This window comes from Dama dama, chromosome 22 (genome assembly GCF_033118175.1).
Source record: "Dama dama isolate Ldn47 chromosome 22, ASM3311817v1, whole genome shotgun sequence".
NCBI lineage: Eukaryota > Metazoa > Chordata > Mammalia > Artiodactyla > Cervidae > Dama > Dama dama.
Window position 1 is genome coordinate 30,018,562 of NC_083702.1, and position 26,880 is coordinate 30,045,441.

Sequence of the window (26,880 nt, forward strand, 5' to 3'; positions counted from 1 at the left end):
TCTTCTTTTCAATTTTATCTTCTATCTTTGCCTTCCAGAGGACATTCAAATTGTAAGCCTTTCTAGAAAACCATCAGATCTCCTAATGTTGAAATGCTAGTGAAGTATCTTAAACACTTCATAAAGCATTACTGGATTGGCTAAAAACTTTGGGTTTTCCTGTTAACATCTTACACAAAACCCTAAATGAACTTTTTGACCAACCTAGTAGTTTTTTTGGGGTTTTATATTATTTGGCTGGATAAAAGTTAGTTTTGAAATTTTATTCTTTATACAAACATTTTTAAAATTTTGAAATAAATGTGAATAAAAAAAAGTTAATATATTTAAGTGTTATTCTTATGTTGTCTCTTTTAAACAGGTATCTTTGTAACACATGCTTTAATATCCTGAGGTTTCATATAGCAAAAAAAAAAAAAAGATGCAAGACTTTCTAAGTTTATTAGTCTTTCAATAGTCTGACAAATCCCATTTTTATCTGAAGGCATCTTGCCAGTATTTTCTAGACCTTCCTATAGAGGAAATACTTCTATTTTGTTTTCATATTAACTCAGACCATTTGTCAACCTACAGAGCACTTCAGTGATAGGTGCTGTATAAATATTTAAATTACAATAGGTTGATTGCCTTGTAACTTTTCAGAGTTTGCTAACCCTACACTATGGTTAGTATCTGGTTATGAAATAGTTTCCATACTGCTTGGGAGACACAAAAGATAAGGAAATTTCAAGCCTGTGAAGTGAAGAGCTTTTCATCACATTGAAAAATATTCTGATGAATGCAGAGGGAAATCGGGAAATAAAATGGAGGATGCAGCATGCTATCAACTCCATCAAATGCGTAGCTGAAAAGAAAGTGGTTGAAATGTTTGTTCTCGTTTGGATGAGGGCATCGTGGATGAGATGGATGAAACTGGAGTCTATTATACAGCGTGAAGTAAGCCAGAAAGATAAAGAACATTACAGCATACTAACACATATATATGGAATTTAGAAAGATGGTAATGATAACCCTATATGCAAAACAGAAAAAGAGACACAGATGTATAGAACAGACTTTTGGACTCTGTGGGATTTTGGTATATTTTTCTCTTCAATATTGTCTCAGTTTTTAACCCTGGGTTCTTATTTTATAGTCAGAGAAACAAAACTTTATATAAAGAAACATAGTCATTTGACCTTTTTCCGCGGATATGTTCACAGAATGCTTTGAGGGTCACTCACCCAGTATTGGTCCATGGACTTGCAGTCATGGAAATCGGAACTCCAGGTGCTTTGATGAACTGTAATGTGGTCTCCAGAACTGGGTAAAACATGTTCAGAAGTAAAATCCTGTTGCATTCCCAGTTCTTCACCCAAGTGGCTAGAAAGGCATCAGCTTCTTATAAGATTGGAAGTTTAACTGGTATTTTATCCTGTAATGTGGGTCCCTGAAATTATAGATTGGCATACACACAATTTGTGTAACTTGACCTGATAGTATGGTTTTTTGAAAAAAATATACATATAGGTATGCTGAAATATGCACACATGTATTGAAACATGCTTCAATTTTTACAACATATTTGGGACCTATTTTCATTTTAAAGGTGGCAACAAAACTAATCATGAATGTGATATGTTGAGATCAACACGAAAATGAGTTGGGTACTATAAGGAGGAAAAACTCTTCATAAAACATATATAAGGAGAGTATTGGGCCTACCTTGCTGATTATTAGACCAGCAAATAAAAATCAACTTTATAATAATTGTTTTTTAAAGTAACAAACAAAATTTTTTTCAACTTGAAGGATTTCAGTTTACCAAAGTGCTTATTAATACATAGTATGATTTTTGTAATAGTTTATGCATAACCCATAAATAAAATAGAAGCACTTTAATTTTAGAATAGTTTAAAATTTTATCCATAACTCACTCATATGCAGACATATAATAGGTTGTTTCTGTATTTTGCTTTTTCTGCATCTGAGTTACTCTGTGTGTAATGTTGATTAATATCAGTCTTGCTTGTCAGGATTTGTTGATTATTCTTCGCATTTCCTATCTAAGGCTGCGGAACTTTGTGTATTTCCATTTGCTTTTGCTTGTTTAAATAAATGAATAGGCAAAGAAAGCAGTGTGTAATATTTCACAAATTACTTCCACTTCTAGGATTATTAACTTGTTTTCTCATTTGAAGAACTATACATTTCTGTGGAAATAAGTTGGAGAATAGCAAATTAGTTTCTGTAACGACCTAAAAAAATAGGCAGTGGTGTCTCTTGACCCCCTCCAAAAAGTGTTTCCAGAAATAAATGTGACAGAACCAGAGATAAATATGATAGAATCAGTTGAAAAGAGCAAAATAACCTTTACTCATGCATTGCACCTTCTTTTTATTGGTGTTAAAGAAGAATTAGCAGATTAGCCCTAACTGCTTCTGTTTGAGATGGTTGAGCTAAGGTGACAGAGACCGGTAGGCGTTTCTCTGCTGAGTGTCTGTGGGCTGGTGGACTCTGGCAGGGCAGAGGCGGGTGGGAGTGTGGAAGAGTGTTGGCACTGAAGTTTGTGTTTGGCTGGAGTCCATATCTCAGCCTTGCCGGTCAGAGATGCACTTTTTCCATAGAACCCGAGGTTATCCATTGCCGAGACACACTAATAATAAAACTGTAACTCATCAATCCGAATGTCAGGTGATTAATTTACACTGGGGAATTTAGCTGTAAGGAAGAGCAGAGAGCCAGTCATTACCAGTGAATGCTTCTTGTTCCTAGTGGGAAAGTCACCTTTAGCATGATTAGTCCCTAGACTGGGACTGCAGATCTCTGGTTTATGAGAATTCCCCTTGGAAAACTTACACTGTTCGTGCTTTTTATTCTAGAATGTTTGAAGAATGCCTTAACACTCTGGTGGGTGGGGGTGGGGGGTGGTTGGGGAAGGATTCACAATGAATTACTCTTGCATCTCCTCCCTGAGCTTATAATAAAGATACTACATTAACAAATGGTTCCAGTGGCAAGTGATAGATGCTTTAAAATACAGAAAGTCCCGGGAACTTTGCCCTCCAGAAAGGTCATAGCTAAATTTATTGCTCAAATGCCATCACCCTCTTCACATGGATTTCTGGTAATATTCTATCTTCCTTTCCTTTCTGACTTCTCCTTTTGATTTACGTTTAACCTTTTTTTCACATGTTTATGTTAATCGGAAGCTTACTCTAATGGTGTTTGGTACAATATGAAATATATCTAAATAAGAAGAAAGTAAGAATGGATCTTTAAAAGAATGTTTTGCTATTTTTCTCCTGTGGGCATGATGTCCAGAGGGAAGGAGGGAGGGATAGGATAAAGCTTGTTTCAGAGCTGAATGCCAGGTGTGGAGCAATGTTATCTTCTGGAAACAACACGTAGAACAGATAGCCCAGCTTTTGTGTGGGGAGGAGAGGTGAGTGTGGTGGGACCTTTTTAAGAGACAAGACAGATAAGGTTGTGGGTGGGGAAGGAAAAACGAATGTCTTCAGAATTAGGCTGGGAAAGATGAACATTATTTTGTCTGCAGTGAAAGTTACTGAAAGGGTTTTAGCTGGAGACTAATGTGAACACATTAAACATAATTTTAAAAACAATGAATCAATTCAGTTCCTCAGTTGTGTCAGACTCTTTGCAGCCCCATGGAGTGCAGTATGCCAGGCCTCCCTGTCCATCACCAACTCCTGCAGTTTGCTCAAACTCATGTCCATCGAGTCGGTGATGCCATCCAACCGTCTCATCCTCTGTCGTCCCCTTCTCCTTCTGTCTTCAATCTTTCCCAGCATCAGGGTCTTTTCTAATGGGTCAGCTCTTCACATCAGGTGGCCAAAGTATTGGAGCTTCAGCAGTGGATCAAATGGGTGCAAACTGAACATAGGAGATATTTAAGAGACTGTTAAAAAAAAGTCCTGGTTACAGACATTGTTTTTTATTATTTATTCACTTATATATTTACTTGTATATTTTAATTTTTTAATTTTTGGAAGATTTCTTAGGACAGTGGTGGTAGAAAGGAAAGGTGGTTGAAGAGAAAATGAAGAGCTGTAATTGGCAGGATTCGACAATAACTGGTGGTGGCAGGTGTGAACAGTGGGCATGGAGAGTCTTTAATGTTATAAATCTGAGAAAGTGGGAAGATTGTGATGCTGTTCTTCTTTTTTTAAATTATTATTGCAGTATTGTTGATTTATAATGTGTTTGTTTCAGCTGTATAGCAAAGTGAATTAGTTATATATATATATATACACATATATATCCATTCTTTTTCAATTTCTTTTCTCATTTAAGTTATTACAGGTTACTGAGTGGTGTTCCCTGTGTTATATACTAGGTCCTTATTAGTTTTTTCTTGTATCTGTAGTAATGTGTGTATGTCCATAACAGTCTCCTCATTTATCACTTCCCCCCACGCTGCCGCTTTGGTAACCATAAGTTTGATTTTGAGATCTGTGAGTCTGTTTCTGCTTTGTAAATAAATTCATTTGTATAATTTTTTAATTATATTCCACATATACATGATATTATATGATATTTATCTTTGTCTGACTTAGTATGATAATCTCTAGATCAATCGATGTTTCTGCAAATGGCTTATTTCATTCTTTTCAATGGCTGAGTAGTGTTCCATTGTATATATGTTCCACAGCTTCTTTATTCATTCTTTTGTCGATGGACGTTTAGATGTTTATATTGCACATAGGTCTTGACTATTGTAAACAGTGTTGCAATAAACATATGACAAAACCCACTGAAATTAGCCTCCAACTAATAAAAAAAAAAAAAGAAAAACATGGGGGTGCATGTATTCGTTCAGATTTTGGATTTCTTGGGATATATGCCCAGAAATGGGATCATATGTTAGCTGTTTTTAAGTTTTTTAAGGAACCTCCATACTGTTCTTCATAGAGACAGTGTGGGAGGGTTCCCCTTTCTCCATACAATCCTCAGCTCTTAAGGTTTGTAGACTTTTTGATATTGGCCATTCTGATTGGTATGAGGTGACACCTCATTATAGTTTTGGTTTGCATTTCTCTAATAATCAGTGATGCTGAGCATCTTTTCTTGTGCTTTTTGTCCATCTGTATGTCTTCTCTGACGAAATGTTTATTTAGATATTCTGCCCATTTTATGACTTTATTTATTTATTTTTTTATATTGAGCTGCAGGAACTGTTTATGTAGTTTGGAGATTAATCCCTTGTCAGTCCTTTGAGACAAAAAGCATCAGAAGAGCAGTTTTTGTTTTAGGTTCCGAGTGAGGAAGGGATGATGAAGTGTGGCTATGATTTGGACACAGTTATGTGTGTTAATTTTGCATCCTCATGTGGTTTTGTATGCTTGAAGACTCCCGGTTTCATTCATTCACAAAAATGTTAGTATCAGATTTGCTCAACATGTTCTCTTGCTCAGTATGTATGTGCTTCTTAGAAACAGAAGCCTCTTGTGTCCGGGCTACAACTGCAAACATAGAGAGGTTGTAACCTTAGTCATTTTAATCAGCACAAGACTGTCACCCTATTTCCAACTAGACTATAAACAGGGTCTTCAGTCTCTTAGGGCAGACAACTTTGTACTCTTGGTACTGATCTTACCAAGGAAAGAGACCAACTAAAGTCAGTACAGACTGAAGCTTCAGAGTAACGCTCTGAGAATCTCTGCCATCGTAGTGTGTCGTAACCCCGATCAAATCTTAATACTACAAGACAAGATTCTTATCCTCAAAACAAGTGAATGCTGGATCTTATAACTAATTATATATTATTTTATCAATAGAGACAGTCTAGATGGTCTAGAGCAGTTAATCTTGTAAAATTATCTGGTTGAGTTTCACTTTGATGTTTTTCTTGGGTTATTCTAGATGCTTATAATGGTTTGTCTTTATATAATACTTGGTTGGTGTTCAGTTGTCAAGTCACGCCTGACTCTTTGCGGCCCCATGGACCAAAGCATGCCAGACTAATATGTCCTCCACTACCCCCATGGAGTTTGTCAAATTCATGTCCACTGAGTTAGTGGTGCAGTCTAACCATCTCATCCTCTGCCACCCCCTTCTCTGTTTGCCTTCAATCTTTCCCAGCATCAGGGTCTTTTCCATTGAGTTGGCTCTTTGCATCAGGTGGCCAAAATATTGGAGCTTCAGCTTCAAACATCAGTCCTTCCAATGAATATTCAGGGTTGATTTCCTCTAGGACTGACTGATTTGATCTCCTTGCTATCCAAGGGACTCTCAAGAGCTTCTCTAGCACCACAATTCAAAAGCATCAATTCTTCAGTGCTCAGCCTTCTTTGTGGTCCAACTTTCACATCCATATATAACTTCTGGAAAAACCATATCTTTGACTATATGGGCCTTTGTCGGCAAAGTGACGCACTGTCTGGGTTTATCATAGCTTTCCTTCCAAGGACCAAGTGTCTTTAAATTCCATGGCTACAGTCACTGTCTGCAGTGACTTATATGTAGTATATATAAATCTATAAATGGTTTCTCTCTATATATAATATGTAGCATATATAATTTATATATATATATGTGTGTATATATATATATATATAAATATAAATAAAATTATGGGCTTTGTCAGTGGTTCAGTGGTAAAGAATCCACTGGCATGTAGGAGCCACAGGACACACAGGTTTGATCCCTGGGTTGGGAAGAAGACCTAGAGAAGGGAATGGCCACCCACTCCTGTATCTTGCCTGGAGAATCCCATGGACAGTGGAGCCTGGCAGACTGCAATCCATAGGGTCACAAAGAATCAGACACAGCTGAAGCAACTTAGCACGTATGCATATATAATTAATGTATATAATTTAGCTATCTAACACACATATAAGTACATATTTATAATATATATATAATTACATATATATAAATAAGGCTATATACTCTAGGTCAGGTTTCTATACAATGTGATTTATCTTTTTTTTTTTTTTGATTGGCAGATAATTGCTTTGCAATGTTGTATTTTGCAGCGTGATTTCTATTCTTTGCCCGTTTGGTGGAAGTTCCTACCTGATAAAATCTTCATCACTCTCAGTATTCTTCTGAACTTGTCCTTATATACCATAGTGGATTTTTGGAGGAATTCTTTTGTTTATGTATGTGATCCTTTTCTTAAAAAGCATTCCTGCTGTTACAAGTTTGGAGGGACATTGACGGTAGAGCCAAATTTATGGAATCCCTAACAAATGGTCCTCATTATGCTTTTGCTTAGTCACTACCCTGATGGGGAGCTAAGTTCCCTTTCATACCATTTCCCCTCTCCTTCCCTCTCTGTTTTCCTGTCCTTCCTTTGGAGAAGTCCAGAACCTGGCACAGTAGTCTGGGGGTTGTGAAAGTGTTAGTCATTCACTTGTGTCCTACCCTCTACAACCCCATGGACTAATAGCCTGCCAGGCTTCTTTGTCCATAGAATCCTCCAGGCAAGAATACTGGAGTGGGTAGCCATTCCCTTCTCCAGGGGATCTTCCCCACCCAGGACTCAAACCTGGATCTCCTGCATTGCAGGCAGATTCTTTACCATTAGATGTGGTCTAACTGGAACAAAGCAGAGTATGACTGTCACCTTTTTTGTACCTAAATGATTTATGCACTTTTTTTTTTTTTTGCAACATATACTTGCCTAAGCACCAATTCTAAACCTTAACCTTATCAAAATGTGGGTGCAGGAGGAGGCAGTGTGATTCTTTAGACCTACCCTATACACCACTCCTCTCAATAAGAAGACCCCTTAACAAATACTAAGACCACCTTGCTTTTTTTGGTCAGTAAAGTAATCTGTATATTTAATTTTTGGTCAGCTAAAACTTTGGTGGCCATCACATGAGTTAACACAAAACTCTATCTGTATAGTATCATTTTTTCTTTAAGTCTCTCTCCTTTTTTTTTTTATGTAGACCATTTTTAAAGTCTTTATTAAATTTGTTACAATACTGTTTATGTTGTGGGGTTTTTTTTGTTTGTTTTTTTTAATTTATTTTTATTAGTTGGAAGCTAATTACAATATTGTAGTGGTTTTTGCCATACATTGACATGAATCAGCCATGGATTTACATGTGTTCCCCATTCTGATCCCCCCTCCCACCTCCCTCCCTATCCCATCCCTCTGGGTCTTCCCAGTGCACCAGCCCCGAGCACTTGTCTCATACATCCAACAGCCACGAAGCATGTGGGATCTTGGGTCCCCAGCCACGGATCAGACCTGTACCCCCTGCATTGGAAGGCAAAGTCTTAACCACTGGCCACCAGGGAAGTCCCTGCATTGTATGTTTGATACTTTGGACCCTCTGTTTCTTGCTGGATTTAGATGAAAACAAGAAAAAAGTCAAGATTTTTGCTGTATTAGGAATCTTCTGTTGATTTATGCACAGCTAGAACAGTGGAAAGTGGGAGAAGCAAACGCTGTACATAAAACTTGGCCAGATTTTAGAGAATTAAATAGTTTCATTTATCTAGTGGCTCTTTATTCAAAATAAATCTTTAACGCAATAGAAATCTACAGCAAATTTAATAATGTCTGAAGTTCTCCTTGGTACAAAACCATAGCTAGAATCATTTGGCTGTAAACTGGAGACTAACACAGCATTGTAAATCGACTATATTCCAATATAAAATAAAAAAATTTTAAGTTAGCTTTTCTAGCTAAAAAAAGCTACAAAAAGAACTAGTATGGCAATGTGATGTTTTGTCCATGATTTTGTACAGAATACTTAATAGAAATATAAAAACAATTTGACAAATTTGTAACTACCCTCCTATGTAAGTCTAAGATGTAGCTGGAAAAAGTTGGCTAAAGATAGGTTGCATCAAATTATGGTTACCTTTGGAAATATTATCCACATAAGATGGTACTATCAATGGTGAAATGACTTTTCATCCTAGGCGAGCCCTTTGAGATGGCAGGAACAATGGCCCTTTGTCTTCACAAAGGTGTCACGTGGTAGGCTTTTTCAAACTCTAACCTGCCCTTGATTCTGATATGCTCTCTCTAGGGAGACCTCCCCACATCCTGAATCAATGCTGTAGTGAGCCACAGTTACTGATGTGTGTGTTACATCCATCAGGTATGTTGAAGTGAGAAGAAAAAAAAAAAACGTCTGCAAATCACAGCTCTATAAACTTAATCCAAGAAGGGCATGAACCTCGTTTGTGGACCAAGTGAGCATTTACTTTCCTGGGCAAAGTTCCTGTTAGAAGAGATTTAAATAAATACAGCTTGGAGGAAGGGCCTCTTTCAGGAGTTTCTTTTGACATCAGTGAAATATTCTTGCGGGAGGCAATGTTTGCCTCGATTTTTACAGGTCATTTGGTTTTACTTTTGACTTTAATTACTGGTGTTCTAACCTTGAACGGCAGACTACTTCATAATTTTTTCTTCCCCCATAGAGTTATGCTTCATTATTTATTTTCTATAGTTTATGAGTGCATGCTTGTAACTTAGAGGGAAATTATAAAAAATGTGGCAGAGAGTAGCTAGAACACTGAATGTTCTAAAAGGATGTCTCTGCCTTAGAGATGATCTGAATTACTTTTTCATGAGTTGAGATAAATAATAAACCTCTTTTTGCCTGTTTGGCAAAAGTGAAGGTTTACTTTACTTAACATTGGAATGAAATAGATTGCTAAATAGTTGCACCTGAAATATTTTTTATCTAATTTAGTTAAGCATTGATTTGTGTAATATATGAGCTATCAGAAAAGCACTGCTATTAAGTAGAACCCTACGTATACCTCCAGAAATGCCAAATTCTATAATGGTAATCTCCGAGAAAGAAAATATTTTAAAATGTGAATAACATATACTGGGACTTGAGTCATTTATTTTGCTTACTCTGGGTTTCCAAAGTTTTAAATAGAGTATTGCATTGATTATCAATGGGGCTAATTTTGCCCCTCAGGGAACATATGGCCAAGTATGTCTGAAGGTATTTTTAGTTGTTGGGACTTTGCAAGTACATGGGATGGGGAGTACATGTAGTAGGCAGAAGCCAGGAATATTAAACATCCTACAATACACAAGCTCAGACAAAGAATTATCTAAACTAAAATGTAAATAGTGCCCAAATTGGGGGAAAAAACAAACTTTAGAGTATTGAGCATTTATTTTTATTAATACTCCATATAAGCAACTAGATGAAATAAATGGAAATTGAATTATAATTTTTGATTCTATGTGAAAATAGCAAGATCTATTGATCTTGGAGGGATTCAAGTAGAGTACAGTGATTAAGATGCCATCTTTGTTATCATATTTAGATTCTAATATTTACTTCAGCCAGTTACTAGCTGTCTGACCTTAAATATGTATAATTAATCCTAAAATGGTTAATACCTCTGAGACTGAATATATTCATTTATAAAATATGGATGATGAAATCTACATTACAGACTTGCTCTGGTAAATTTTCTTTGTAACCTGGAAGACTTTACACATCAGTGAATAGTAGCCACTGTTATGTTTAGAATGTAATTTGGGATTAGTAGGATAGTACTGGTATGGTTTTATGAGGAATGAGATAGAGTATCAATAGTGATGATGTTTTTGGAATGAATCATAAGGATTTCCCAATAATTTAATGAAGCTGTATAGTCTTTAAACATGTTAATCTCCGTCTATATATCTCTATGTGTGTCTGAAAAGCTAGAAAGGAATACTTGACCACCTGAAAGATCTATAATAGTGCAGTCTTCAAGACAGGAAATGGACATTTAAAAATGCCAAATTCTTAGCACACGTCACCAGTGGGATTTGTTGAAAAGAAGAAAGGATCTTTTCTCTCTTTTTTAAAATTATATTCTTCTATGTTTATTAATTTTTTTCAAAAAACGTATTTTTTTATAATTAAGAAAATAAGCATTGCAAACATTACAACAAAATTCTCTGACTTTCCCAATATAAACATTGAAAATATGATAGTTGTTAAAAAATGTTCCTCTTCTAGTTTGTAGAGTTTCCCTTTCTGCTGATTTATCTCCATTAGTTGATTTTCCTCTGTAGTCACCTTTCTAAAAGTGGTGAAGCTGTAGGACCCATTAAAATTTTACTGGCGTGATAAAGCTGGTCATATTGATGCCTTTATCTTCTGTTTTGGCATGTGGTGCTGTCCATGAAGCCAGTGAAATTTGGTCTGGGTGGTGAGTTAAAAAGAGGACAGGGGAATTTATAACTTGCATCTCCAAAGCCAGAATGTTTTCCTTGCCTGGGTACTCTTTAGCAGTTTATTAAGGACTTGAGTAAAAACACAGGAAGCATATTTATTAAATTTCCAGTTGTCTGAAACTGGAAGGTATGGATCAAAGTTTAGATGATTGGATATAAATTTCACACTGTGCTTGATTTAGACAGTGGGCAAAAAAATAAGAATATTAAATTTAACAGGAGAAAGTATAAGTGCCTATAAATTTGACTTTAGAAAAAAATTTAATATTTTGTAATGAGGGCATTTAGACCATTATCTAATTCCTGTTTGAAGAAAGAAGAAATACTAAGGGTTGGGTGGATCTCAGTTCAGAGAGTTGTCTGCCTCTTTTGAGCTCTCTTGTAAGATATGTTTTTTTTAAGAAAATATATTTATTTTTAATTGGAGGATAATTACAGTGTTGTGTTGGTCTCTGCCATACATCAGCATGAATCAGCCATAGGTATACATATGTCGCCTCCCTCTTGAACCTTCCTTCTGTTCCAGAATTCTACTTCTGTATTTTTAGAATTTTGACCAATTCTGCTTGCTGTAGTTTAAGAGGAATATAGACCAGCTAGTGTTAAAGAACACACCTGCCAATGTAGGAGACATAAAAGATGTGGGTTCACCTTCTGGGTCAGGAAGATCCCCTGGAGAGAGGCATGGCAACCCACTCCTGTATTCTTGCCTGGAGAATCCCATGGACAGAGGAGCCCGGTGGGCTACAGTCCATGGTGTCTCAAAGAGTTGGATACTACTGAAATGACTTAGCATACACACACATAAAATGTTCAGGAAGCCTAGAATTAGTCAGATCCCTACTCTGCCATATATTAACTGTCTGGCTCTGGGTAAATTATAATGTTTAATTTCTAAAGTTTAGGTGCTGTTAGATAAAAATTAAAAAAAAAATAATAAAACTACCCCATAAAGGTATTTTAGGAATTGGCTGAGACAATAATTGCATCTTCATTATTTATTTTAAAGATGGCCTATCAGTTCTAATGAGATGGATGAAACTGGAGCCCATGATACAGAGTGAAGTAAGCCAGAAAGATAAAGAACATTACAGCATACTAACACATATATATGGAATTTAGAAAGATGGTAATGATAACCCTATATGCAAAACAGAAAAAGAGACACAGATGTACAGAACAGACTTTTGGACTCTGTGGGAGAAGGCAAGGGTGGGATGTTTCGAGAGAACAGCATTGAAACATGTATATTATCTATGGTGAAACAGATCACCAGGCCAGGTCGGATGCATGAGACAAGTGCTCGGACCTGGTGCACTGGGAAGACCCAGAGGGATCGGGTGGAGAGGGAGGTGGGAGGGGGGATCGGGATGGGGAATACATGTAACTCCATGGCTGATTCATGTCAATGTATGACAAAACCCACTACAATATTGTCAAGTAATTAGCCTCCAACTAATAAAAATAAATGAAAAAAAGAATAAAATAAAATAATATATCAAAAATAAATAAGTAAAGATGGCCTATAAGCTATATTGATTAATTCAAAATTATTAAAATAGGCAAATTCATCAAAAGGACAACAGTTAATTATCTTAAATACCAACAAAACTAATTTTAACAATTGTGAAAAGATGAGGTTGCAAATGAATAATAGTAAAGGAAAGTTGTTCACAAGAGTATTGATTGAATACAGGGAGGTTTAGGACAGGTAGAGGACTTGGTGAATACTGATTAAACTAAAATTGATTCTTTAATTCATTCTTTTGAAGCTTGCTGATATCCATTTGTCTGTGAAAAGGTCCATTTTTTCAAGAGTGCCACCCATCTCTATCTAATTCTAAGAATTTTTTTTTTTTTTAACCAGAGCAGAAACTCTGACCTTTATTTTTACATGAGTAATTACTGAGGCTAACCCAACTTAAGAGGAAGTAGGAAAATACCTGATACCCTATGGTAAAGAAAGAAAAGGGGAGGCTGGGAGGAGAAACTTAGTATTATCCTGGAGGAGATACAAAAGAGGCCCACAGGCTCCTCTGTCCAGGGAACTTTCTAGGCAAGACTGCTGGAGTAGGTTGTCATTTCCTACTCTAGGGCATTCTCCTGACCCAGGGATCGAACCACATATCCTACATCTCCTGCACTGGTAGACAAATTCTTTACCGCTGTGTGACCTCACCCTGCCAATGCTGTTCTGAAAATCTGTACTGCACGTCAGAATTGTAAGAAGCCTCACGTTTTTTATAAAAAGAGAAAGGGGGTCATTGAAAGAACTGTATTTGCTTTTTACTCTAGGTTTCTCTGCATTCCTTAAAATGATGTAGATTCCTAATAAAAGCCTTTTCTTGTAGTAGTCTTTATTCCAGTCTATGCGAGAACAGTGCTTCTTCAATGCATAAATTAAGGGAATGAATGTGGACATGGGGACAAGTTGGTTCAGCATAAATGATTGGACATATCATTCTGGAACCCAAACTTTTCCTTGTTCATTCCTAGAACTCCAATATCTCTAAGAAGTTTCAGTACTAGAGGAAGATTAAAAAAAATGCAGTGGCATAGACATAACACCAATATAACAATTCAGCATTTATAATTGTGCAGTTCAGTGGCATTAAGTATATTCACTTTGTTGAGCAAGGATCTCCAGACTTCTTCCATCTTCCCAAACTGAAACTCTGTACCCATTCAATAACTCTTCCCCCTTTCTCTCTCACCGTTCAGTTCATTTCAATCACTCAGTACCCCTGGCAACTACCATTCTTCTTTCTGTGTCTATGAATTGTCTACTCAAGGTATGTCATATATGAGTGGAATCATAGAGTATAGATGAGGCAGGGGATTTTGGATTGGCTTATGTCACTTATCATGTCATCCTCAGTATTCATCTAACATTGTAGCATGTGTCAGAATTTCGTTCTTTTTTAAGGCTGAATGATATTGTATGTGTAGATCACATTTTGTTTATCCATTTCTGGATAACTAGATTACTTCCACTTTGGGGCCATTATGAATAATACTGCTATGAATATGGATGTACAAATGTAAAGATTTTTATGTTACTTTAAAAATGGCAGTCACATAAACCTTTTATGTAAAACTATCAAGCTGGCAAAGGATTCATAGCAAATGTGGGTGACTTAACTGCATTCGTTTAACTGGGACACTTTTCCTAAGCTGATCCTAACCCATCACCTCCTCATGGAAAGGTGAAAGATTATAGGAAGAAAATAAAATGCACACATGGGAATTTTAGCACATTAATTAGAAACTGTAAACTTGGGGTTAAAATTGAAATTTTATTGCTTGGCTGGTTGTTACATATAGGAGTCAGACATTTTAATAGTTGATTCAGAAAGCTTAAAAATACTATGATTTCAGTTGTTTTCTACTCGAGAAGCAAAGAAACCTATATGTTAACAAAAAAATTATGGGCAGAAATAACACATGCTTCAGGAGAATTCAGTGCTTCTGTTTTCTCTGTTTTTTTCCCCAACAAGGAGGAGATAAACTAAAATTAAAACGTTTCATCTGTAAAACCCATATGCTAGTATTCTGGGTTCATAAGTGTTGTAAAGATGGCTTCACCATATTTGGCAGACCTTTTACAAATATTCTTTGAAGACGACTTTAAACACTCAATGATGTATCATCTTAATTTTTAGTCTTGTCATTCCAAATAAGGCAAATTAAAAAAAAATAATTGAATTAGACAGAGGGAATTGCATGTTCATTTTTCTAGTTTAAAAGCTTTGACAGAATCCTCCACTTGCATTGTCTGCACAGTTCCCCCTGAGTCCCTTCATGTTCATGACTACTTTGAGACATCCATTAGTAGATGATTTAAAAAAATATATATTTATTTTGTTTTTGGCTGTGCTGGGTTGGGTCTTCGCTGCTGAGCACCTACTTAATCTAGTGGCAGCGAGAGGCGGTTACTCTCTAGTTGCGGTGCATGGGCTTCCCCCTGCAGTGATGTCTGGTCTTGTTGCAGAGCACAGGCTCTAGAATGCGTCTGCTTCAGTAGTTGCTGAGCGGGCTCAGTAGTGGTGGCTCAAGGGCTTAGTTGCTCCATGGCATCTGTGGCATGTGGGATCTTCCCAGACTAAGTATTGAACCGGTGTCCCCTGCATTACATGGATTCTTAACAACTGGGCCACTAGGGAAGCCCTAGTATATACTTTGAATTCTGATCCTTTCTCTGTCCCAAACACAAATGAAATCAGGAGCAGGGCTGCAGGTATGATTTGACCTTCGGAAGGGCTGTTTTCTGTGTTCTGACATGTGTCTGCCTGAACTCTGTGATTAAAATAAGGAGTTGGTACCTGGAGCCAGGGCGATACTGGAGAATGTTTCCTGCTATCTGGAGAGAGACAGCCAGGTAGATAATGAACATGGAGGAGGGTAGCTGAGCTCTGGTGTAAAAGTTCATTGACTCTTTAACATCGATAATATCTTAATCCACATTTTTGTTTCTTTTACTGGTTTGCTCTTTTCCCTATTGTTAATTCCCCAATATGCTAAACGTTTTGCAGATATCACAACTCATTCTCATTACAGCATTAGAGATAATGTATTGTTGTTCCTGTCTGAAGCTTGTGGAGGTTAAGTAACTTGCCCAAGATTTTATTGTTTATCAGATGCAGAGCCTGGTCTTGCGTCCAGGTCTGTCTGGCTCGGAAGGCTTCCTGTTTCCATTGCACTAGCCAGCAAAGGCATCACCGGAATTTCCAGGATATAACTTTCTTCAAAGATAATTATTATGTCCAGCCCTTCCTTTCCTTTAATACTCTGGCTATCCTAGTTTATAGGCACATCATACTTGAATGGACTATTGTGGGAGCTTCTGTACTGATCTTCCCACCCCTTGCTTTCTGAATATTAATTCACCCCTTGCACTATTGCACTGTCTTCCTGATAGTCAAGTCTAATAATGACAGTTGTTTTGTTGAATGCTACTATTAATATAAAATCATGTTAACCCTTTGATAACAAACAGTTTATAATTCTTAGTTGCCTTTCAAATAAAATGAACACCTCTTAACTTAGGTTTTATGATCTCCTCTCATCTGCCGTTTCTACTTTTCAGCCTTTTCAAACTGCTTGCTTCCTTTGTCACATCAATTTTCTAACTAATTTGAATTGTTTATTTTGTTGTTTAGTCACTAAGTCGTGTCTGACTCCTTGTGACCCCATGGAGTGCAGCACGCCAGGCTTCCCTGTCCTTTACTATCTCCTGCGGTGTGCTTAAACTCATGTCCATTGAGTCGGTGATGCCATCCAACCATCTCATTCTCTGTTGCCCCCTGCTTCTTCTGCCCTCAGTCTTTCTCAACATCAGGGTCTTTTGCAGCGAATTGGCTCTTTGCGTCAGGTGGCCAAACTATTGGAGCTTCAGCATCAGTCCTTCCAATGAATATTTAGGGTTGATTTCCTTTAAAATTGATTGGGTTGATTTCCTTTAAAATTGATTGGTTTGATTTCCGTGCTGTCCAAGGGACTCTCAAGCATCTTCTCCAACACCATGAATTGCTTGTAGTGTGAGCTAATGTGATCTTACACTCCCCTCCCTCCCTTTCTCTCTCCCTCTCTCTTCCTGTAGGTAGGCAGATCTCTATTTTTTCGAAGCAAGCAATGATTTCATGGATGGAGGATCTCTACATTTTTATTTCCATTCCTATTATCACAAAATGCCTGTCTCTCTAACCTGATCTCCAAGGAATGTAAATAAAATATAGCCCATCTTATATCTGCTTCAGTGATGTATTTTCTGGTCATCCCGGTTGGAAGTTTTTTTCTCCTTGAAGCTCCATAGCACCATACCTATTCCTTTCTAATGGCACTTACATTTTCCACCTTGGATTGTAAATATTCTTATAAGTGAGATTGGGGTCCTTGGCGTGGGGGGAGGGCCTGGGTATAATTGAGTCCACTTGTCCTGTGGGTCACATTCTTTATCATAGATCCATGGAGATGGTCAACAGATGAATCAGCATCATAACTTATGTGGATATAGTGCTTGGAAATTTATAGAAGTGTACATTTTTCTTATTTGACAACAATAGGGTGGAATTTGGTGGTTATCTGCATGTTATGGATAACATTTGGAAGTTTATAGAGATAGGCTTAGGAAATATCTCTGGCACTTTGTGCCAGTTCTAGTCTTGGGGGTGGGGCAAGATGAGACCCCAAGTTAAGCAGTTTGGAGCTAAAAGAATCTGCAGAGCAACTGAATTTAGGGTTTCTGGATGCTGTTTGTGCCTTGGACTCACCTTCAGGAAATTTAAGATGAGTTATTTACTAAGCAAGCTCCACCCCCAGATATTCTCATCTGATGGCCTGAGATGGTACCCAGACATTGGTATTTTTATTTTTTAGTATGGCAATTTTGAAAAAATTTATCATTCCAAACTTATGGAAGAAATTTACAATGGATATTTATAAGTTCTACTATAAACACATTAAAATTTTTGGACCCAGTCATTCCAAATTAGGCTGTTTTTTTAAACTGTAATGGACATTCCATTTTTTCTTCATTTCTGCAGTTTTATAAAAATGAAGTAGTTTCTTTTTTATTGAAATATAGTTGATTGTCAATATTGTGTTTCCGATGTATAGCAAAAAGTGATTCTGTTGCATGCATATATATTTCAGATTATATTCTATTATCAGTTATTATAAGATAGTGAATGCAATTCCCCATGCTATACAATAAACCTTTGTTGCTTATCTATTTTATGTACCGTGAGTGTGTACAGTAGTTTGTATCTTTTAATCCCATACTCCTAATCTATTCCACTTTCATCTCCCCTATGGTAACCATAAATTTGTTTTCTATGTCTGCAAGTCTGTTTCTGTTTTGTGGGTAGGCTCATTTGTACTACTTTTAGATCTCACATATTAGTGATATCTTATAGTATTTGTCTTTCTCTGAGTTCACTAAGTGTAATATTCTTTAGGTACATCCATGTTGCTGCAAGTGGTGATTCATTCTTCTTTATGACTGAGTAGCATTCCTGTGTGTATGTATTTGTATATACCACACATTCTTAAATCAGTTGTCTGTGATGGACTTTTGGGTTGTTTTCATGTCTTGTCTGTTGTAAATAGTGCCAATATGAACATTGAGGTGTATGAATCCTTTTGAATTAGAGATTTTGCTTTTTTATTTTTATTTTTTTAAAATAAAAGTTAGGTATTTTCAGATGCTACTTTGAAAAAATAGATCTATATCCTAGTCTTAAGGGTATAACTCAGAGGCACAGATTTATGTTGATATAATTCTAACTCTGAGCTACAAGAGTTAAATACTTTATCCTGTGATACTCTGGGTTAGCACACATTTTGGAGAAATGCAAGCTTGGGTGCCCATATATATTATATCTAAAACTCCAAAAACAAACAAAATATGTTTTATAAATGAGCATTTTGTATTTTGGAAGAAGGTTATATAGAAATAAATAACGTCTAACTCCTACTCATTGTACAATAATGCCTTATTTTTCACTCTTAAAGAATGCCATCTCATACATTTTTATTGTTGCTGTAAATTGGGAACCAACTTTATTTATTTCATTTTCGTAGTGTGTGGGTGGGTACCTAGTGCACACTGACTTTAATTAAAATTTTTCTTGCAAGCTCAAGGTCTTCATTATCCACTTGAATTATTTTAAAATGCAGCAGTACAGTAACATCCTCAGAGACCATTAAAATACTTATAAAGATATTTTCTCAATACTGAATGGCTTAACCTTCCATGCTTCCATATTGTTATATGCGCCTCTTTAAACTTTTATTCCCTCCCTCTGAGGTATTTCTCCTAAGTGCTTAGCAGATATCTGATTCTGCTGCAAGGAAAATTGTAAGTTTTCAGAGAGAGCACTTAACCACTCTTGTTAACTTGATGGCCTTATTTATCCACTGTTGCATTCAGTGAGCTCTAGATGGTGGCCTGAGGGTGACCATATATTTTTCCCTTGTAGAACAGAGTTTAATATTTGTGCCCATAGTTGTATTTATCTTTCAGGAGCCTTGTCTCCATTATAGCTGGATTTACAACTGTGTTTTGAGTGAAAGAGTTTGTTGGTGTTGCTTCCTGAAAGAAATGAAGACACTTAACATCAGAATGCTCAAAATGATAATTCTGTAATCAAGAAGGAAATTAGAAGTATGACAACCTACATTTTGTCTGTTTTTTTAAATAACACCAAAAAATAATAACACTTGTTTTTATCTCAAGGCTATTTCAAATCTGAGCTTTACATAACAGAAAAAGGTGAGGATGATCAACTCTAATAATATTTATTTACATTTTTTGGAGAATCAGGAATTTAATTTCAATTATCTATACATGTACATGTGGGCTGGTGGCTCAGATAGTAAATAATCTGCCTGAAATGCAGGAGACCTGGGTTCAATCCCTGGGTTGGGAAGATGCCCAAGAGAAGGTATGGCAATCCAATCCAGTATTCTTGCCTGGAGAATTCCATGGACAGAGGAGCCCAGTGGGCTACAGTTGATGGGGTCACAAAGAGTCATACATGACTGAGCAACTAACATATATTTATATGTATGTAACTATTTACGGGTATCTATTAATATTTCACGAGGGACACTGTATATGTGGTAGGCACTCTAATTTCTTAATTTTTTAACTCTGAAACTTAATAATTTAGTCAAAGTTCAATATTTAGCTTTCTCCTTGAACTCCCTAATGAATCATTTCCTTTGAAAGACTTTTCCTGGAATTTCTCTTTTTGGCAGGTAGGTTTGCATATCTAACATGACATCATTTTCTGGATTCTTGAAAAAAAAAATAAGAGAGAAAAATGTAGGGTAGCTTTTGAGCATTGATAATTGAGTAACATTTTTGTTTCTTCAATAAGTTCATTTGGTTTATTACTTTGTTTCAGAAGGGAAATATTTCCTGTACTCTTTTGCTGCTGCTGCTGATGCTAAGTCACTTCAGTCGTGTCCGACTCTGCGACCCCATAGACGGCAGCCCACCAGGCTCCCCCGTCTCTGGGATTCTCCAGGCAAGAACACTGGATTGGGTTGCCATTTCCTTCTCCAATGCATGAAAGTGAAAAGTGAAAGTGAAGTCGCTCAGTCGTGTCCGACTCAGCGACCCCATGGACTGCAGCCTACCAGGCTCCTCCGTCCATGGGATTTTCCAGGCAAGAGTACTGGAGTGGGGTGCCATTGCCTTCTCCGCCTGCTCTCTTTTACTGAGTTACATTTTGGCAAAGGTGACTTAACTATAATTCTGGAGCTTCATCCTGCTTAAAACTAATTGAATTCTGGACTTAATAAAATCACATTTATGTAGGAAGCCATAAAATTGTAGGTGTAGAAAAGGAAGGAGACAACGTGGGTAATTTCCAAGTTAAAAATATAATGCTGTAGGTTCCTTGAGGTAGGAGCCAAATCTCTTATTTTTTTTCCCTTTATCCAGAATTGAACCTAGTGAGTTACTATATACAGGATAGACACTCATTACATAATTTTATTGATTTATTGGTTACAAAATAAATGTATTGAAATGTACTCTTTCTCTTACAGAGAAATGGTAATTTGTCTTTACTAGTATTTCTTGGGTGAAAATCGTCAGGCACTAACCAGTAGATAAATGCATATTCTTTGACCTGTCGGCTTCAGATCACCATGTTTGTGTGTACCTAAAGTATTTTCCTTAAGAGGCATGATTCATGTTCCTCGAACTGTTGGCTACTTGCCAAACAGCATTGCTCATCCATGTCTGTGTAGCTTATACATTTTTGGGGCTTCATGGTGGGTGTTAGGAACTAGTGCAAAATCCCTTTTGAAGAATATGTGGTTATGTATTGATTAGTGCCTGACCACGAATTGCTAAGGTTTTCTGGTACTTTATCTCTTTCCCTAACTTTGTTATTCTGACAAGCTTTTATTCAGAGAATGAATGTACTATCAGGTTTTCTGTGTAAAGCTTTGAATTTGGGATGAGGCAAGAGAAGTGCTAGAGAACATGGAAGAGAAGAAATAGGAAGTGTGATCCAGGCTACTTAAACCATGACTTCTTGTTAATCCTTCCCTGCTCACGCAGGGATTTTCTCTCCCTCTTTGTTACGTTGTTTTGGATGATTCCATTACATGAAGGTCTACTTCTGGGGACTATTCAGGCCTCCTCAGCGTCTTTGTATGTACCATTATCAATGTCCACCCCATTTCCTGGGAGCCCGCCAGCTTCCTTCCCACCTTTATCCCCTGCCAGTCCTCCTAATTTCTCACCTGTACTTACTGAAAGCCCATTCATCCTTCATGCCCTATTTCTAGACCCACCTCTTTCACAAAACCTTCTGAACCTATGCAGCTCATTCTCATTGACTTAAACTCCTCTTCCTAGTCCTTCCAGTCGAGCATTTCCTTACTCTGTTGTGTGGCCTTATTCTCTGACCTCATCATAGACGTCCTGTCTTAAGCATCTTCTCTGCCTTACTGGCATTAGGAGTTATAATGGTACAACTTTGGGGTCAAGGTAGTTATTGATTAGCTTTATGATTTAGGGGAAATTAATTAGCAACTCAGAGCTTTTTCCTTCAGCATTTGGGAATAACTCATAACTCATATCTGATAAGGTTATTCCTTAATTTTAAGATAATTTGCTTACTATATCTACTAGAGTCCTAGGCATCTAGCAGGCACTTAATGTTCCCCCTCCTCCGGCCTATTTTTTTTAAATTGGTCCATGGTGGCACCAGTGGTAAAGAACCTGTTTGCCAATCCTGGAGATGTAAGAGACATGGGTTCAATCCCTGGGTTGGGAAGATTCCCTGGGTTGGGAAGGTCCCAGGATATGGCAACCCATTCCAGTACTCCTGCCTGGAGAATCCCATGGTCAGAGGAGCCTGGTGGGCTGTAGCCCATGGGGTCACAAAGAGTCAGACATGACTGAAGTGACTTAGCATGCATGTGTGGGTTTAGAATAAGTATTCTCTGAACACTGTCTTTGGCAACTAAGTAATTATATTCCAATTAAGATAGTTGAATTATTAGACAGGCAATGGAGACAGGAGATAGTTTGTATTCTTATTCTATAAAGAAAGTAGGTATTCTCAGTCTATAAATGTAGGGTCTCTAAATCTAGCAAGATGAGGTCTATTATTATGTCATGTACCTGGTTACCAAGATTACCAAATAAAGAAAGGGATTGGCAGTGTTACTGGGCCAAAGTTATTAGATTGGATACACACAGGAAGATATTCCTGTGCTTCCTAATTCCTTACAACTCAAAGATTCTGTTGCTTGGAATTAAAATTTTATTGCTTTTGGAGTACTTAAATTTTGAGTTTTCATTTTTGTAAAATTACAGCTGTTTTAAGATTGCTTCCACTTAATTTCCATGTGTCTAGCATTGTGTCTGTCTTCTTAGTAACTACATGAAGAAAAACTATTAGTGAACACAAAAATATTTTCATTTTTGGGGGAATTTCATTATGTTTCTGATTCCTCTGGTACTGAAGTGTAGTCAGATGTATTTTCTTCTGGGTAAAATTTTATTGGAAAAATAGCATATATAGAAGTATCTTAGAAATCTATAAAAATAGGGATTAAATTTTAAAAATTAAATGTGTATCTGTCTACCTTTATAAAATACTAATATAGCACTTATATACCTTAAATGAAAACTGAAATTATAGTTAGAAATTTATATTCATAATGATGATATATTACTCTGTTGTTTACACTGTTGTTTGGCTCTATAGATGTAAGAAAATATTTATTATTAAAGGCATCAGTTTTTTCCTTTGTGGAAAATTGGCTAAAGCTGATTTTAATTTGAAGATAGATTATATTAAAAAGTTTCTTTTCATATGGGTCAGTTTTCTTATTTCAAAGATTTAAATGGAATTACAAGTAATTATTTTAATGTAACATCTGTTTCTATTTTTCCCTTATTTGGAGTTTTTCTGAAATATATTTTTAGTCTATATAACTGAGATTTAAAGGAAAATATATAGTCTTGAATGAGTATATAATTTATTGCCATTATTTCTCTTTTCACAGTATTCATTTCATTAAATAATTTCTAATTCTACATTTAGAAAAGTCTTTTCTAAATGCCACAAAAAAGTTAAAATCTATGATAATATGTGTCCGTATGTTATTTCTACTGCATAGTTTCTCAAAATGGAACGATGAATTCATTGAGAGTGAGATCTCTGTAAAGCTCTTAAAAAGTGACACTATTCTTATTCCTTCCCCTTTTCTTCCTTCTCTTTTTCCCTTCCTTCTCTCCCTTCTCTCTTGCCTCTTCTCCCTCCTCCTTTCCCCTCCTTTTTTCCTCTTGGAAATGGAACATTTGTTTCTTATGAAATCCTGTGCAAATTCAATGAATGATAGATTAAAACCAACCAACCAGATCCAACCACTGAAGTATATGGGGGCCAGATTTTTCTCATCATCTCTACCTGAATTCCTCCTACACTACCCTAGATTCTTGGACTGATGCATCTGAAACTGAAGCTTTAAAGTACTATTTACTGGATCGTTTGAAGTCTAGATGGTTGTTAAAAGTCAAAGACCCAGCTTGAAGCCACAAACAACATTCTACCTTGAATAGTTTGTACCTTTGTTGTTGAAGTTTAGTTAATTTACAATGTTGTGTTAATTTCTGCTGGACAGCAAGATGATTCAGTGATATCTATTTATATACACATTTTAAAAAATATTCTTTTCCATTATGGTTTATCTCATGATATTGAGTATAGTTCTTGGACTATACAATAGGACATTGTTGTTGATCTATTCTATATGTAATAGCTTGCATGTGGTAACCCAAAACTCCCCCATGTTCATTCCTCCCCCATGCCCTTCCTGTCGGCAATCATAAATCTATTCTGTGTGTCTGTGAGTCTGTTTCTATTTTGTAGACAGGTTTATTTGTGTCATATTTTAGATTACACACATAAGTGATATCATATAGTATTTGTCTTTCTCTTTCTGTCTTCACTTAGTATGATAATCTCTAGGTCCATCCATGTTGCTGCAAATGGCATTATTTCATTCTGTTTTATGGCTGTGTACATTCCCTTATATATGTATGTGTGTGTGTATAAATATAAACGTGTCACATCTTTATCCGTTCATCTGTTGATATACATTTAGGCTGTTTCCATGTCTTGGCTATTGTGAATTGTGCTCCTATGAACATAGGAGTTCATGTGTCTCTAAATTGCTGTTTTGTCCAGATATATACCCAGGATTGGGAATACTGTATCATATGGTAATTCTAGTTTTAGTTTTTTGAGGACTCCCCATACTGTTTTCCATAGTGGCTGCACCAGTTTACATTCTCATCAACAGTGTAGGAGGGTTCCTTTTTCTCCACACCCTCTCTAGCATTTGTTTTTGTAGACTTTTTAATGATGGCCATTCTGACTGGTATGAAGTGGCACCTCATTGTGCCACCATTGCTTTGCATTTTTCTAATAACTAGTGATGTTGAGCATCTTTTCATATGTCTGTTGGTCATGTGTATGTCTTTTTTTTTTTTAAGAAATGTCTATTTGGATCTTCTGCCTTTTTTTTTGATTAGGTGGTTTTTGTTTTTGTTGAGTTTAATGAGATGTTTGTATATTTTGGAAATTGAGCTCTTGTCAGTTGCATTGTTTGCAAATATTTTCTCAAATTTTGTAGGTTGTCTTTTTGTTTTGTTTATGATTTCATTTGCCATGTAAAAGCTTGTAAGTTTCATTAGGTTCCATTTGTTGGTTTTTGGTTTCATTTCTAGTGCCTTGGGAGACTGACCTAAGAAAACATTGGTACACTTTATGTCAGAGAATGTTTTGCCTATAATCTCTTCTAGAAATTTTATGGTGTCATATCTTATATATAAGACTTTAAGTCATTTTGAGTTTATTTTTGTATATGGTTTGAGGGTGTCTTCTAACTTCCTTTATTTACCTGTAGCTGTTCAACTTTCCCAGCACCACTTGCAAAAGAAACTGTCTTTTTCCCATTGTATTTTCTTGTCTTCTTTTTTTTACAGATTAATTGGCCATAGGTGTGTGGGTTTATTTCTGGGCTTTCTGTTCTGTTCCATTGATCTGTATGTCTGTTTTCATGCCAGTACCACACTGTTTTGATTATTATAGCTTTGTAGCATTGTCTGAAGTCTGGGAGGGTTTGTCCCACTTTGTTCTTTTTCCTCAGGGTTATTTTCACAGTTCTGAGCCTTTTATGGTTCCACACAAAATTTAGCATTGTTCTAATTCTGTGAAAAATGCTTATACTTTAAAAAATTATGTGTTTCACCAACTGTGGTCACTTTTACAACTCTTCCTAGAAAACATTATTTGTCAGACTTATATATATTTACCATTACTAGTTTTCTTACTTAAAGATGAACCAGATCTCTTTTCCTTAATAAAAATGCTTACCAGAAATTTTAATGTAATAGATAAAATATGTCTTCTTTTGAGAAATTATTGATGTTGCAAAAACTTTAATAGGTGGAAAAAGTGTTCATATTTGCTTATAATGAATGCTTTCAAAATGAGGTCACTGAATCCAAAATAGTAAACTTATGAATTATTACAGTTGGAAATAATCAGAGAGGCCAGATAAGTTTCTCACCCAAAACAGTTATTATTCATGTAGTATTTTGTGACACATGTTTATTTGGCTACTGCTTGAATGACTCGAATAAAAGAAAGCACACCACGTTCAAATCAATACAAAGTGATGGGTATAATATGGAGAAAGGGAAAAATGGTAGGTGATAGATATTTAATTTGATAATGGAAATCATTTCAAAATGTACACATATATCAAAATATGATGTTGTATACCTTAAATATATACAATTTTTATTTCTCAGCATAATGCTTCTAAAGCTGGAGAAGAAAAGAAAAAGAGAGAAGCGCTTTGAATCTAAAGGAACATTGGTGCAAATTGTGGACAAGTTAGTGAATTTCTTAGCTTTGGCTTTCCATCCATTAAGTGAAAAATTAAATCCCAGCTCTGTATGTTTGCTAAGTGATAACACAGACTGTGTCTAACATTCAATGAAACATTACTATAGTATGGTTGGGCTTCCCCAGTAGCTCAGCAGTAGAGAATCCACCTACAATGCAGGAGACAACGGTACCCATGGTTCCGTCCCTGGGTCTGGAAGATCTCCTGGAGGAAAAAAACGGCAATCCACTCCAGTATTCTTGCTGGGAAAATCCCATGGACAGAAGAGCCTGGCAGCCTACAGTCCACTGGGTTTCAAAGAATTGGACACTATTGAGCACACACACACACATACATTGGATGGTTATGTTGAGTCAAAAACTGCTCAGTTGTAACTTTGACCTCCCCTTTTCTTTAGTATTTATTTACTATTTTATGTGATAAAGTTAAATAGTGAAAGACTATTGTCATTGGCCTCTTAGGACTCTGAAGTCTTCTTACCTGACTGAAGGTGTCCATATAACTCAGCTGTCCTGTTAACACCTCTCCTCTTCCCTGGGATGTAGTGGGACTTGATGCCTACTGGAGTATAAGGCTGTGCTAACAGTAGCCATCCTCTGGAAGCCATACCTGTTTGGCATGACCCGGTTATCTTGACTGTACTGATTGGGCTCAAGCCAGGCCATGAAGCTCTGATTCAATAATTTGGTCTTGGGGCCACATGTGAGTTAAGTCAGTCTTTTTCAAAATGCAAAAACTCCTTTCCAAAACCTGTTAAGGAC

General features: G+C 36.4%; 1 protein-coding gene across 4 annotated transcripts in view; it reads left to right on the forward strand.

Annotated features, from left to right (window-relative positions):
* PDE3A (phosphodiesterase 3A) overlaps window positions 1-26,880 on the forward strand; it is a 359,340-nt gene that overhangs the window by 17,269 nt on the left and 315,191 nt on the right. The window contains exon 1 of one of the 4 annotated variants that reach the window (XM_061125106.1): window positions 26,084-26,105. The exons of the other annotated variants lie outside the window; for them this stretch is intronic. The gene's annotated coding sequence lies outside the window, so the exon portion shown is untranslated. Of the gene's footprint in view, window positions 1-26,083; window positions 26,106-26,880 lie in introns of those variants that run through there. 4 annotated transcript variants of the gene reach the window in all.